This window comes from Tyto alba, unplaced genomic scaffold (genome assembly GCF_018691265.1).
Source record: "Tyto alba isolate M040663 unplaced genomic scaffold, T.alba_DEE_v4.0 Super-Scaffold_42, whole genome shotgun sequence".
In the NCBI taxonomy this organism is placed as follows: Eukaryota; Metazoa; Chordata; class Aves; order Strigiformes; family Tytonidae; genus Tyto; species Tyto alba.
In genome coordinates this window covers 36,472,259-36,487,580 of record NW_024881318.1, presented here as the reverse complement: position 1 = coordinate 36,487,580, position 15,322 = coordinate 36,472,259, and the positions used below count along the sequence as shown (strand labels likewise).

The window sequence follows — 15,322 nt, the reverse complement described above, 5'->3', positions numbered from 1 at the left end:
GTGTGGCCAGAGCCTGCCATGGGCAGTAGGCAGTGGGGAGGGCCCCCAGCTGGACCTCCATGGCCCCGGGCAGGAACAGAGTCCTGCACCTGGCCTGGCTTTAAGGGCTGCCTCAGGCCTTGACATCCTGGATTGGCCCTGGCTGCTGTCTTACAAAGAGCAAATACTCACTTTTATATTAATATTACAAACACCTTAAGAGGAGGGTAGTGCTATCTGCCCTACTATTTTTTTTTCCTAGGATTCAGGAGCTCTTTTTACAGCATGGGTTTGCAACAGCACTGGAATAGTAATTGGTGAATTTTGCCAAATGCCTGGTAAAACAACTCTGATGCCATTCTAATAGGTGAAAAAGGGTTAAGCACATTTTCACTTTTTCTCTCTTCAGGGGCCTGTTTACTAGAGCTTAAATCTCTACCAAACAGCAGCCTGAAACCCCTCTATTTTGCTTCCTGTGCTACTACATTCCCACTGGAGCAATGCCACGTTTCTTGATATTGTTGTTGTGCTGCCTCTAAATAGCAATAGTACAGAGAATGACTTTTCAGGAAGAGAAACACTGATTTACTTGGCTGTAAAGTCATTCCTGGAAGGCTGCCTGCTTGTGCCGTACCCTAAGAGAGAGACTGTGCATCAGTCTATTGGTGAAAATGAGATTAGGCAAGTGAGAAGTCTTAATAGGCTGTACCCACATCTACAAATGCAAATACAACTCTTAGCTTCATCATCTGCTGCCAGCTTTCTGGACTGATACACAGGTGACCTGGAACGGCCTGGACTGACCATGAATATGGGATCAGGAAAGTATTCAGAGAAAAATATTTAAGGGCAAAATACCATTTATTCTTATGAAATACATTAGATACAAAAGCCTAAACCAACATATTTTGGTATCCTTCTTGCACATGTATATCACAATCTCCTTTCCCGCTATCTCTAGAAATGGGAAATTTCTGGCCACTTTCAACCAAATGTCTTTCCTCCTGGTTTACCTAGCATTTTTGCAGAACTTTGCATTCTTGTTCTCTAAGGAATGAGATGAGCTAAATTAAGCCTCAGGTTTGCTATATGTTAAAATTCCTCATTTTGATATAAGTATTCACACTTACATATTTTAATTTGAGGGAGGGATATTTTTCCTCCCATTGAACATTACTATTTGGAGCCCAAGACACATCTCTTGGTGTTGTTTCTTGAATAAAAGCAAATGGTTTGATAATGAATTTTACACTATAAACTTAATCTGAGCAATACATGTTTTTCACACTCTTTATGCTGCATCTTACTTTGAAGTTCAGCATCTTTCTAAAGATGCCAGTAAGTACTCTCTATGTAGTCACACATCTTGAGAATGGCTATCAGAAATTGTTGATGGCGAGCATTGTATCAGCAAGGAAAAATAATAAGCAAGTCACTTTTGACATTACAACCTCTTTGTCAAATTTTCTAAATAAAAATAACATTTTTCAATTCTATGGGGAAAAAAAAATCGCTATGAAGGAAGAATTCTAGACAGTCCTTCTTACCTTTAAACATTTTTTTTTAGTGAAATTATAGGAGTGTTGAGCTTTCTCTCTGACATTCTAATTCAGGCTAAGTACCTCCAGTCTGGAGAAGATTTGACTTCTAGTTCCCTTACCCTGCTTATAATGAAACAGATATTCTCATTTTTTCAGTCCTTCAATTTTTAGAGGTTTTCTACATACTTTTTGTAGTCTAAATCTGAAGATAGCTAATATTATAGACAGTGTTATGTTGATGCAGTTAAACCGTTTCCAGCATCTAAATGAAGTTACTCAGATCTAGGATGTCTTAGCATGACAGTGGTTTGTATGATGTTGACTATCAGAATTACTCGATTCCTTCTTTTCTCACTACTTTTTGTCTTGGATGTAGACTTGTTTTTATTTTCTAGAACACACAGTTGGTTTCTTGTTCATGGGTCCTAAGTCCACAGGGACTTCATCTGCTACCCTATGCCATAACCATGTGCACAATCACACTGTTTGAAGAGATACCCTTGGAATAAAATTAGTTTAGCTACAATCCCATTTGTCCGGATAGGTTGTTCAATTGTTAAAGAGCTCTCTTGTCTGCCCCTGGCCATGACTTCCAGACACTCAAGAATGCTTTTTGGCATTGTGTAAAAAACAACCTATGGTCTAGTTACCATCAAAAGAAAAATCCCAAGTCATTTACTCCTGCCCCTTTCCCTGTGCTGGTGTGACATTTATCAGACTGTCATCAAAGAGGTAAACTTGCAGAAAATTAGACCTTTGTTGTTTAAGTATCTGTACTAAGTTGTCTAGACTTATTGACTGTGTGTCAGGGGAGTGACAGTGGAAAGGACAGAATAACATGACAGGAAGACATACTCTCTTTTCTCTCATAACTGTTAGTTTTGCATACCTAAGGCATGAAATACAATAAATGTCAATTTCCATCATTTCAATACAAGAGTGATTATGAGGAAGACTAAAGGACAACCACAAGAGAATTAGCCCTAATGAGGTCAAATTGAAATGAATAACATTCATTCACATAGATACACATGCTTTCAGAGTATTTTTCAATTACTTTATTTACATTGCGTGTCAGTGACATAGCAGAAGACTGTCATCCCCATTTACCAGTGACAAACCCGAGGGAGGCCTGGTCATGGTCACACACAGAGTCTTAACAGAATGATCTGTTTCAAAAATCCACTGGCAGTCACTTGGCATGGTACTGTCTTTTCTCTCCAGGGCTTTGTAACACTGCGTGACATGGAATTAGAAAGAAAGTTTGGGGGATGTGACATTCACTTTCATATATTTTATGCTTAGAGGCAGGAAATAAATGTTCTGGAGACATGAGGTTTTTTGGGAGTGAGTATTTTTGTAAAAAATATCGCAGGCATTTTATAAGTAATTTTCTTCTGTAGCAGGGACCAACCTATTGATCCTTTGGGGGTCTGTTGCAATATCATCCTCTTGATGTTTATAGCACTATAATCCACTATTTTCTTCCTGGGAAGGATTTTTTTTTCCTTTTTTCTTTTTTTTTTTTTTTTTTTTTTTTTTTTCTTTTTTAATAAACAGTGGACACTTATTAAGTAATCAAGATTTTTCTGTGTCTGCAAGTGTAGGAAACCAAGTGGAGTTTCCAGAGGTGCCCTGTGATACTCAGCTGTGGTGTTGATGTTGGTGATTTTTGAGGTTTTATCATATTTGATTTAGACTCATAACTATGCTGATATACTGATATCCTTATTGATACTGAGATGAGAATTAAATGATCCCTAACAGTGAGATTTTTAAAAGAAATTGAGTAAGAATAGAAAAGAGGCACAGAAAGGTAGGTAGAAAAAAAAAACAGTGTGGGGTAGGGGTGGGGTGAAAGACAAGCATGCTGCCAAATATAGGAAAAAGTTAGTCTTACCAAACTTCTGTTCCAATATCACAACTTTGCAATAGTTCATCTTATTTTTTTTTCCTTTTGATTCCTCTTTTTAGGACTCAGCCTTATAACTCTTCTTCTCCACTGTCTTTTTTTCCCCTCTTTCTTTTAAATGTATACAGAATGTGTTTATTACTCTTCAAGAAAATTACAATAAATTCATCTATGTAAAGTGGGATGTTCTTGTGCATAGCAAATAAAATATTTAGAATATATCTTGTGTAATACTTTTACTTCATTTGGTTGGAAGTTCTACATTTTTTTAAAAAAAAAAATGAATGCTTGAAGAAAAACAGCATTATTAACTGAAAAATAAATTATACTGAACATGAAGAAATTCTTTCAGTAGTGGTGAACTGGACAGGTTAATAATTTTCAAGTGATGAAAGCCCATGTACTTGGAGCAAGCAACTTCAATACCAACAGCTAAAATACATAGGTTAGAGTAACAAAAGGTACTGATAAAAGGTACAGGATTAAATCACAAAGATTCTTATTTTTGCATCTTTATAAAAAGGGGCAATGGTTAGTGCACTAGTTTTTCAGGACATATTTTATGTTTATATTGCTTAATCAGCATTCCTTTGATGTGATGATTAATTAAAATCTACAAGTAAAAATATGTTCATAGATGCTTTTATATACATAAGGGAAATACTAACTGGTGTATATCATCAGCCTGAGAAATCTCTGCCATAAACACAGCAATGTTAAAATATAACGAAATGTCTATTGAAGGTACATTTGAATGGTGTCATTCAGCCTCCAGCACTGACAAAACATATCCCATATTATCTGCATATTTCTATTAATTCTTCTTCCAGTATAAATGTGGAAAATATACCTGATATTGAAACGCTCCTGACTTCAAAATTATTGACTCAGTCCATTCTCATACACAACCTTGTTTCACCACATTTGAAGGCTTTGCAAGATCATATTAAATAAATGCTCCAAACATAATGATACACTTCCCTTTCAGTTTATACTACTTTACATTTCTTTACTTTTAACAAGGAAAAAAAATGCTGCAAACTCAGATACCTGTTCAGAATAATAAATGCTTCTTCAGTAGGTGAGATGCTGCAGCACAGAGAATCAATACTTCAGAAATATTTGGCACCTTTCAAAGCTGAATTTGAGACCTTTCCTGTTTACTTTTCCATCTAAAATAATAATAAAGAGTCTGAAATGTTTTGGTTATTTCTTAGAGGCTTATAACAAGAAAGCAGGAGATGGGAAAGTTTCAAAAAGACAGTATCTGTAGCTTTCAAGACAGGCTAACAGGGTTGTGTTTTGTTTGGGTTTGGATTGCAATACACTGCACTCTAGTCACCTAAGATCAGAAAGTTATCTTTCCTGGCTCTATATAGACTTATAAAACACTTGGCACAGCTATGAAACTGTGAGCTAAATTTAGTACCCATAATATGTAATATTTTTTTTTCATATCTCAAGATGTTTCATATTCTTGCAAATAATAGCACTGCAACAAATACAGTGATAGTCTTTGTCACCGATACAATCTCTTTACCTTTACAATCTCTAGGTAAAAAAAAAAAAAAAAAAAGAAAAGGAAAACAAAAACAAACAAAAGAAAACAACAACAACAACAACAACAACAACAACAACAACAAACAGATTTGAAAAGTAGCTGGTTTTAGCTCCACTCTTCCTATCCGAAACAATGTTCCGAACTTCATTCTTCTGATATTTGGAAGTACTAGGCTTTTAATTTGCAATCTGTAACTAACACTGTAATTACTGATGACTAAAAATTTTTAAAATCAGAATTAATGAGAAATATGACCCATGTTGTTAGGTAGACAATACAGTTTTGACAAAAAAAAAAATTGTGTCTTCATACAGAAAATGCAGAAAATGTGTCTTCATATTAAAAATTACTTTATCATACTGAAAGCAAAATAGGTATTTCTGATTTTAAATTTAAATATTACGTAAGGGTATCTTTTAAATAGAAAACAAAAATTAATGATTTGTTCAGAAAAAAAATTAATCTGACTGACTTTAAAAAAACAAATTTAGGAAATTAACCACCAAATGGAGATTCATAGCATTTGACTTGGTTACAACATAAGGAGAAGAAGGACATATGCCTGTTATTCCTGTGGAAAATAAAAGTGGATAAAATTTTTAATCAGAAAGCTATATATGAATAGGTACATGTTATTAGGTTCAAATATTTTTCATAAACATGAACGTTTTATAATTCCAATAAGATCGTAATTACATTTATCTAACATAGAGAAACACTGGAATCTCAGGTTTTTTACTTTAGAGACACTTAGCATAACTAAGCATGTGTCTTAGAATTACAATCTTTTTTTTTTTTTTTCAAATTATAGTTCACTGAAAAAAAGTAACCAACTTGTAAGAAAAATAATAAATGTGATTAATCAATAGTTATGCACAATACTATTTCCTGTAAGAACAGGAAATAAAGTATGCATATTTTAAGTGATAATTCAAAAGGAATTTACAGTTACTAAATTCCATAAGTACATTATATTCTTATTCTTCTTGCAAGTGTGACATTCAGATGATTGGATTACATTTGGAAGTAATTATCTCCTGGGTAGCAGTTAAATGCCCATAAAAGGCTACAAAGTTCATGAAGATGAAACTGTCTCTGTTTATCTGCTAATATCGGATTGAAGAATCGATGAATTAAGCAAAGAAGATTTAAGGTTGGGAGGAAAGTTGATCTCAGATGTCAGTGTGGAAGTGAGGCAAATGGGCATTGGGACACCATTTACCATTGATATATGCATGCTGCCAGCTTTAGTAAATCCAGGCTCTTGTTACACAAACACCCAAAAGATTTCCCAAAACCCCACATGCAAACCAGAAAAAAATGGCTAATGGGTTCATAAATCAGAAACTTTATTTCAAGGTAAGTTTCAAGTCAGAGAATGTGAGTGTCATGGATCTTCCCTTGTCCATGGTTGTGTGTAGCTTCCAGCTGCCTATGAGACCATGATGTGGTGCAGACTTGGGCTCTGTGTACTTGTCCTTGATGGCTTTGTAGAAGGCTGCAGAAATCTCTGTCTGCGTGGTGGTAGAAGGAGGGGATGGGAGTGCACCATGTTCTAGTTGTGTCCCTGTCTGGGCCTGAGGTTGGAAACAACAGGACAGTATTGGCTAACAACAGGAGCAGCAACCCTTGGTAAACATAGGAAAGCCCTGCACAGGGCTCTCCCAGTCTCAGGCCAAGGCTCTCAGTCCCAAGTCTCCCTGGAAGCTAGGAGACATCCGTTCTGGGCTGGCAATGTCACTGATCACATGGTGACATGGGCCACCGCTACCCTGCTGCTGACTGACATGGTTGCTACATCACTGGGGTTGGTGTCAGGAGCTGATAGCTTGAAAATAGCACCAGCCAGATATTACTTTGAGTCCTTATCTTTATGTCAATGTCCTTGTAGAAAGCTGTACATTTCTCCAGCTGAGTGGCTGGGGACAGGAGTGTGCCATTGTCCGATTGTGTCCTCTCCGGGGCTGCTGGCCATAAAAGCAAAGTAGAAGCAACCATCTGTTGCACCACTGGCAGCCTCTGCCTTGTTGCCTGTGGCCCTGCAGTCCCCTTCCCTGCCTCTTCCCATGACCTCTCACCTCAGCTATGCTGTACCCACCAGCTAGCCTATAGCCTAGGCTGGCTCATTGCACAGGTCTTTTTTTTAACCTCTCTAGGCCAGTTGTGTCACCAACCCCACTGTGACATGGTCACTGCCCACATTCTACGTGCTGTGACAGAGCACCTATAGAACTGGCCAGGGTGCCAGGAGCTGATGGAAGGCCCAGAATTTGGCTTCACAGGAAAGAAGTGTTGTTGCTCTTCAGATTTACCCAAATGCAAATGGTAATTCGAGCATATAAGGAAAGTCACCAATATGGAGAGCCCACTGTTGCTCCCGTAGAATAGAATAGCTTCAGTTGGAAAGGACCTACAATGATCATCTAGTCTGTCCATTAAGTCCAAATGCCTCTTAAAGACTGACAGGCTCGGGGCATCAACCACTTCTCTAGGAATCCTGTTCCAGTGTTTGACCAACATTTTAGTGAAGAAATATTTCCTAATGTTCAAGCTAAAAATTCCCTGGCACAGCTGTGAACAATTCCCATGCGGCCTGTCATTGGGTACCAGGGAGAAGAGATCAGCACCTCCCTCTCACCCTCCTTAGGAAGCTGTAGAGGACAAGGAGGTAGCTGTAGAGGACAAGGAGGTCACCCCTCAACCTACTTTTCTCCAAACTAGACAAATGCAAAGTCCTTAGTAGTTCCTCAAAGGACATTCCTTCCAGCCCTTTCACTAGCTTTCTTGACCTCCTCTGGACGCATTCAAATACCTTAACATCCTTCTTAAATTGTGGGACACAGAACTGCAGACAGTACTCAAGGTGAGACTGCTCCAATGTTAAGTGGGATAATCACCTCTTTTGACTGCTGGTTATACTGTGATGCATGCCTGGATGGGGTTTGCACTCTTGGATGCCAGGGCACACACTGCTGGCTCATACTGAGCCTGCTGTCGACCAGCCCCACCCAGATCCCTTTCTTCAGGGCTGCTCTCCTACCACTCCTCTGTCAATTTAGAGTTGTGCCAGATAGTACTCTAGGTGCAGAATCAATCATTTCATCTTGTTAAATTTCATACCATTAATGATTTCCCTATGCTCCAATCTATCTAGATCTCTCTGCAAGGTCCCTCAAAAGATTCAACAGCATCTCCCAGTTTGTTGTCATCAGACAACTTGCTCATGGTGCGCATTCAGCTCCTGCATCCGGATCGTTAATGAATATATTGAACAGGACTGGCCTTAGAATTGAACCCTGAGGAACACCACTGGTAACTGGCTGCCAGCCAGACAAAGCCCCATTCACTACAGTCTTTTGAGCCTTGCCCTCAGACAGCTCTTCACCCAGCACACTATGTACCCAGTCATCTCATAGTTGGACAACTCATCCAGCAGAAGACTGTGAAGGACAGCATCAAAAGCCTTACTAAAAGTCAGAAAAACTACATCCACTAACTTTGCTTCATCCACTAGGACGATGACCTTATCTTAGAAGGATATCAAATTAGTTAAAGAAGACTTTCTGTTTGTGAACCCATGTTGACTGTGCCTGTTGATTGCATAGTCTTTTCAATGCCTTTCAACAGTACCCAGTATGATCTTCTCCATAGTTTTTCCAGTAACTGACATTAAACTAACAGGTCTGTGATTTCCTGGGTCTTCCCTCACACCCTTCTTGTAAATTAGAATAACATTGGCTACTGTCCAGTCACCAGTGACCTCCCCAGAATTTTAAGACCTTTAATAGATGATCAAGAAGTATAGCTAATAATTGTAATTAAATAATTAATAATCTTATTTCTGTTTTCAAACCATCTTGTACTTGCTTCTGCACAGAAAGCATGTAATGTGACCTGGAAGTGAGGTGGGATAAAAGTTTGTCAGTTCAGGATGACTTCCTCCTCTATTTGTTCCCAGACATTGAAAAGAGAAGGAATTCGAAATTACTAGGCTGTCAGGATCAAAATGCAGCTTGTTAAACAGTACTTAAAAAGCCCTATGTGTATAAACATGATTTACCATGCACATAAATATAGCACATTTCTTACAGAAGACCTCAAATTATAACTTCTTTGTTAGCCTTAGTGCTCACCACCCAAAGTCTGATGCATATTCCAGATACCCAGTTAAGAGATCAAACAAATAGAACTATAATTATAAAGACTAGTTATTTTATAATTATTACCTTACTCTAATTCCATATACACATGTAAAATCACATGGCTTAAAGAAGAAAATAGTTTAAGTTGAATTTATTTTGTTTTGATCTGAGGGCACAGGAGGGTAAGAAATGCATATTTGCTAACAAATGTTGACTTTGACCAATAGCTGAAAAAGTGTCTTGTAGACAACTGCGTATTTCTATCTTGCCACTTTCACTTCCTTAGACTGTAACACCAGAAAAAAAAAAGACCTTGTTATTCTTTTGTAAACCTCACTTTACAAAAAAGATTGTACATGGTCAGAAGCTTTCCAGTCCATATTCTTTTCCAGTGTTCTAGTACTTCTAAATGTGTAACATGTAGAATTTCTGTGTAATTCATTTACTTTCTGTTTTGTAGTAGATCTGGGTGAGATTTTCCACTGAAATATTCAGATTTAGTTTGACAAAAATACCTCACAATTTATTGTGCTGTTGGGAAAGGAGATAAATCCAAATTTAAAATTCTACAGTTTGCCAAAATATTTTTTGTTTCATTAATTTGTGTTACAATCAAGAATTCTTAGTCTATAGTAATACTCAGGATCTTCATTCATGTGCTTCATCAAGTTGTTAATCTGAAAGGTCAGACTGAAGCCTAATCACATAGTTGGAAGATTTGTATTTATTTCAGTGACGTTTGGATCAAGACTGTATTGTACCTTCCATGAATAATCAGGAATCTTGATGATGAGATTTTTATGTCTCTACATCTTTGCGTACTTGGAGGTCATAAATGCCTAGATCCATGATCATGCTTAAAATTAAATCCAGGAGAAAAAGACCATTTCAAAGCCATGTCACTGATACTTTGTTGTCATTTTCTCAAACTATTTCTTATTTCTGGAAGTATCTTTATCTTTTTTTTTTTTTTTTTTTTTTTTTTTTTTTTTTTTTTTTTCTGAATGTCTTAGCTGTGCTTCTCCTCAAAAAAAAAAAGAATCTGAGGAACCAACAAACTTTGCTCCAACTTCATTATTTCCTTAAATGTCACCAAGTCTTAACATAGTTATGGTTTTTAGGGAAAAAAAGTTCTCTACCTGCCTATTTTAAACAACTTTGTGTTGCATGTGCAGTGCATTTCAAAAAACATTTTTATCTGAAACTGCTATTGTATGATGACACAAACAGTTTCCCCTAAAGTTTAGGGAAGAGAATTTTAAGGTCAAAATATTCTTGTCTGTTATTTTCCATTTATTGCTTTTTCTTTGCCTTTTATTCTATCCCAAATCATTAGGAATATTACATCTTCTGAATGTCACCAATGAGATATAGAAAAAGGTGGAAGGTTTTTATCAATCACAATCTGCCTAAGTGGATGGAAAAAACCCAAACTGTAAGTGCCATGAATAAAATATCACAGGATCATGGAATGGCCGAGGTTGGATTGGGACCAACCTCCTTGCTCAAGCAGAGCTCCCTAGAGCAGGTTGCCGGGACCATGTCCAGATGACTTTTCAATATTTCCAAGGATAGAGTTTCCACAGCTGTTTATGGGCACCATTTGCTCCAGTGTTAAGTCACCCTCACAGTAAAAAGCTGTTTCTTGATGTACAGACAGACCCTTTTGTGTTTCCTCGTTCCCATTGCCTCTTGTCCTGTCACTGGACACCAAATAAAAGAGCCTGAATCAGTCTCCTTTGCACCCTCCCTTCAGGCATTTATATACATTGATGAATTTCCCCTTCAACCTTCTCTTCTCCAGGCTGAGCATTCCCAGCTGTCTCAGCCTTTCCTCACTGGACAGATGCTTCAGTCTCTTCAATAATCTCCATGGCGTTTAATTGTTTCTCACTAGTATGCCCATATTTCTTTTGTACTGGGAGCCCAGAAGTGGACACAGTACTCCAGGTGTGGCCTCACTAGTTCTGAATAAATGGGAAGGATCACCTCCCTTGACCTCCTGGCAACACTGCTCTTACTGCAGCCCAGGGAGGTGTTGGCTGCCTTTGCAGCAAATGCACATTGCAGGCTCATGTTCATCTTGGTGTCCACAAGGACCCTCAGGGCCACTTGTGTAAAACTGCTTTCCAATTCTGCTTGTTAATCTTCATGAGGTTTCTGTCAGCCCATTTGTCCAGCCTGTTGAGGTCCCCTTGGGTGGCAGCACAAACCTCTGGTGTATCAGCCACTCCTCCCAGTTTTGTCACCTGCAAAATTTCTGAGTCTACAGCCTGTCCCATCCTCTAGATCATTAATGAAGGTACTGAACATAGTATTACCTAATATTGATCCCTGGGGCACACAGCTAGTTATTGGCCTTCAAGTAGACTTTGTATTACTGATAAAAATGCTCTGAACTTCAGACATTTAGCCCATTTTCACTCAACCTCACTGTCTGCTCATCCAGCCCATACTTTGCCATCATCTCTGATAAAGTATTGCTGTGGACAGTGTCAGAAACCATATGGAAGTGTAGGGGGGCAGTATCCATTGCTCTCCCCTTGTATAACAAGACTGTCATTTCACAATAGAATTTTATCAGGTTGGTCAAGCATGACTCCCCTTGGTCAAGCATGACTGCTTCTGTGTTTTCCTTGTCGTTCAACTGCCTGGAACTGTTTTTTAAGATTAGCTGCTCTATCATCTTCCCAGGTAAGTAAGGCCTGATGTGCCTGTAGCACCAAACTTGCCCTGGTCTCTGGGATTCCTGAAGGGTGGTCTTACTAGTTAAGGCCAAGGCAAAGAAGACATTCAGTATCTCGGCCTTTTCCGATTTCAGCAGGCCCCATGCCACATTCAGCAGTGGGTCCACATATTCCCTAGTCTTCCTTTACCTGTTGATATACTTCTAGAGGCCTTTCTTGTTGTCTTTGACATCCCCCACCATATTCTATTCCTGGGCTTTCATTTTCCTACCTGCGTCTCTGCATACTTAGTGTCTCTGTATTCCTCCCAGATTACTTGTCCCTGTTTCCATCATTCATATACTCCATTTTTATGTTTGAGTTTTGCAAAGAATGACTTGTCCATCCATGCAGGTTACCCATCATATTTGCCTGACTTCCTGATTATTGAGATGGACTGCTCTTGAGCTTGCACGATATGATCCTTGAATATGAAAAGCATTGCAGAGAACAATCACATTCAATAGAATGGCAAAGTACTTCTGGTCAGAGTACAAAAGTCTTGGCAATGCCAGTTACACTTATGTTTTTGGGCAACAGAAAATGTTTCTTTTTTAACATTGCTTGTCTTAGTGGAAGGTTAACTTTTCAATAGTGAGTCATTAACTTATTTGTGGACACCATGCACATTTAGAAAGTGTGCTGAATGTCCACTGCACATAAGAGGGGATAAAAAGACTAAAAATCTGACAATCTTTGTGCATCTATATTATTACCTCATTCTTACATCACAATATACGTTTCAGTTATATTTTGGGGAGGGCTTTATTTAGAACAAAGAGAGGAGTCTGGCAGGGTAGTCTACAAAACCTGAAGACTAACAGCATAAAGATGAAAATATGCTTCTTTTGTTGTTTTGTTCATGATTATATTTTAAGTGGAACATGTATTCCAGAGACAAAAAAAAACGGGAAAAGGAACTACTGATTATGAAGATGTTATCCAGGCCCATAGAGGATAGTAAAAGAAGGATGAGAAGTAAAGTAGCATGTCTCTGTTCAGGCTAAGCCAGCTGTTATTCACTGAAAAAGAGAGAACAGTAAAAAAAATGGAACAGTTAGGTATTTATGGAAGACAGTGGGAAGGTAGGAGCATGAAAAGTATTAAGGTACATAAAATTCAAGAAGGGAGAGATATTTGAAAAGACAAGTAGGCAAGTTAGAGCTAGAAAACAAGAAGGGATAAAGGACAAAACCATGTTATAGAGAAGACGTCCTGTGATGATGGCACAGGTGAAGTAATAAATTAATCCAGTATGAAAATACCAACCTCAGCCCCACCAAAATGTAGAATTTTCCTGCTTAGTACAATAATGAGAAAACAGTTCGGGTTTGGAGTTTTTTTTATTTGCTTTTTTCCCCTGCAAGCAATCTTTTATTATGGAAGAAAAGGTAGATGATCATTTATCTAGATTATTTATGTGTGATGAAATAATTTAAGAGTATTTGGGAGCCAAAATAGGCTCTTTCCATGAAGGGTCAACAGGCCAGTGCATTCCACAAAAGCAGAAAAGGAAGAAGGTATGAATAAGATGAAGAAGAAACAAAAGAAACAGTCAGTTTAGAAAGGAATATATTTGCATGATAGAAATGCTCTTGTCACAGAAGCAAATATCTTTTACTCTCAAGCTATAAATAATATGAAGTCAGACCAGTGTAGAGCTAGGGGACAATTCAATCCATCCAAAAGCAAAGTATGAAAGTATGCATGACTGATATTAAAGGTGCTTTTTAATTGTATCTTCCTACAGTGACATCCAAATATAAGATGTAAAGATGATTTCTGCATTCAGTGTGTACTTGACACTCAGCAGTTTTGACTTGGGTAGTTTACAGAACCTCTATAAGCCTCACTTCTAGTGAGAAAGAGTTAAATAAGTGAGTTAGAATGGACACCCTTATCTTAGAGGTTGACACTGGTTTGTGATATGTGAACAGATAGTTTTACTACTGACAAGGCTACATCTCTGTTTTCACAAACTGTTAAAGTAATTTACTGATTAAGATACTGCCTGTGCAAGTACTACAGGTTTTGGTAATATCTCTGGTGTACTTAATGAGCTAATAGCATAAGTTCAGTGAAATGAAACTACATTTTTACACTAAGAATACTACATAAGAAAGAGTTGGTCTAACACAGTGACAGCAATAAAGTGTTTCTAATGAAGGCAATGTGGCTGCAAACACGATTTCTGTTTCATGAACACTTTAATCAGAAAATATCTGATTCAGGTAATTTAATATATGACTACTTATGATCTAGACTGTTTTACATCACAGTTAGCCTAGAAATTCCACTTTGTTTTGATGCCTTTCAGTAGTAGCAGTTTGCATAAGTTATTTATCATCAGTGTACTAACTATTTCTAATTCTTGAACCCTTCAGAATTTATTGGTGTTACTGTAGAAAAGTAAATAAAACATGTTTTGTTTTCTCTTTCAGGGAAATCTTGAAGAGTCTTACACTTTTAATCCTCCAGTCATTGATTGCACTCTAAGGACATTGTGGTGAGGTGGTAAGTTGGTGTAGATCTATTGCTTTAATCAGCTAAATTGTCGTTTCAGATTTAACTGATAAAACAGTATCCTTCAGTGTTATGTCTGTGTGACAAAACTTGAGAAGTGTCTTCCTGTATCTATTGACAAATTCCCAAAATTGTAAATCTATGGTTGATTTCATCTGTAGGAAATCTGAATCATGGAGGCATCAAACTTGTTCTGTATTTAGAGATCAACTTTATATCGTATGAACAGAGCAGTTGATTCATACATGCTCAGTGCCCATTTTCCAGATATCCTAGGTTCCTGGTATGGTAGTCTGAGGGATTATTGTAGTTTGGTAGACCATAAAACAATCATCAATGTTTGATGTTGTCAGCTTTGCAAATTGCAGTGCTATCAATTATTTGTAAGATTTTTTCCAGAATTTTCCCTCTTCCCCCTTCCCCTTCCCGCCCCTCCCATTATGACAAATCTGTAAAAGGTTTTATTTTCCTGACTTCAGGGAGGGCTGATAGATTTAAGAGATGACAGTTTCCTGTCAAATTTCCCTGGATGAGCAGCTTTTATGAAGCTCTAATAAACACTATATCATGACTTCTGTTGATCTTAGCAACATTCTGGTAACTCTTATATAACAGTCCCTGGCTACAAATTTATATCTGAAATAAGTTTATTTTTAATATTTACTTGTAGACCCTGAATGGAGACAAGAGTGATGGTCATGTATTTATAGGTGTTAGAACAGTTCTGAATAATGAAGGGTCCAGTTACTGTAAGTCAGAGAATCATGACTGGTGGCTATCAGTATTTCTGATCTCCAACTTCTTGGCCAGTCAGCATTAAACCATGCTCGTTATTCTTATTCTTTTCTTTTTTTTTTTTTTTTTTTTTTTTTTTTATTCTTAAACTGAAAGTTTACGTACTGCTGCAACTTGAGTGCTAATAAATACAAATCTTCATC

The 15,322-nt window shown here is 37.5% G+C and overlaps 1 protein-coding gene across 47 annotated transcripts in view; it reads left to right on the top strand.

Annotated features, from left to right (window-relative positions):
* The window catches only part of PTPRD (protein tyrosine phosphatase receptor type D), a 1,276,575-nt gene that overhangs the window by 269,868 nt on the left and 991,385 nt on the right, over nucleotides 1–15,322 (top strand). For all 47 annotated transcript variants that reach the window (XM_042804932.1, XM_042804933.1, XM_042804934.1 and 44 more), the window contains exon 3: nucleotides 14,303–14,375. The gene's annotated coding sequence lies outside the window, so the exon portion shown is untranslated. The remainder of the gene's footprint in view (nucleotides 1–14,302; nucleotides 14,376–15,322) is intronic.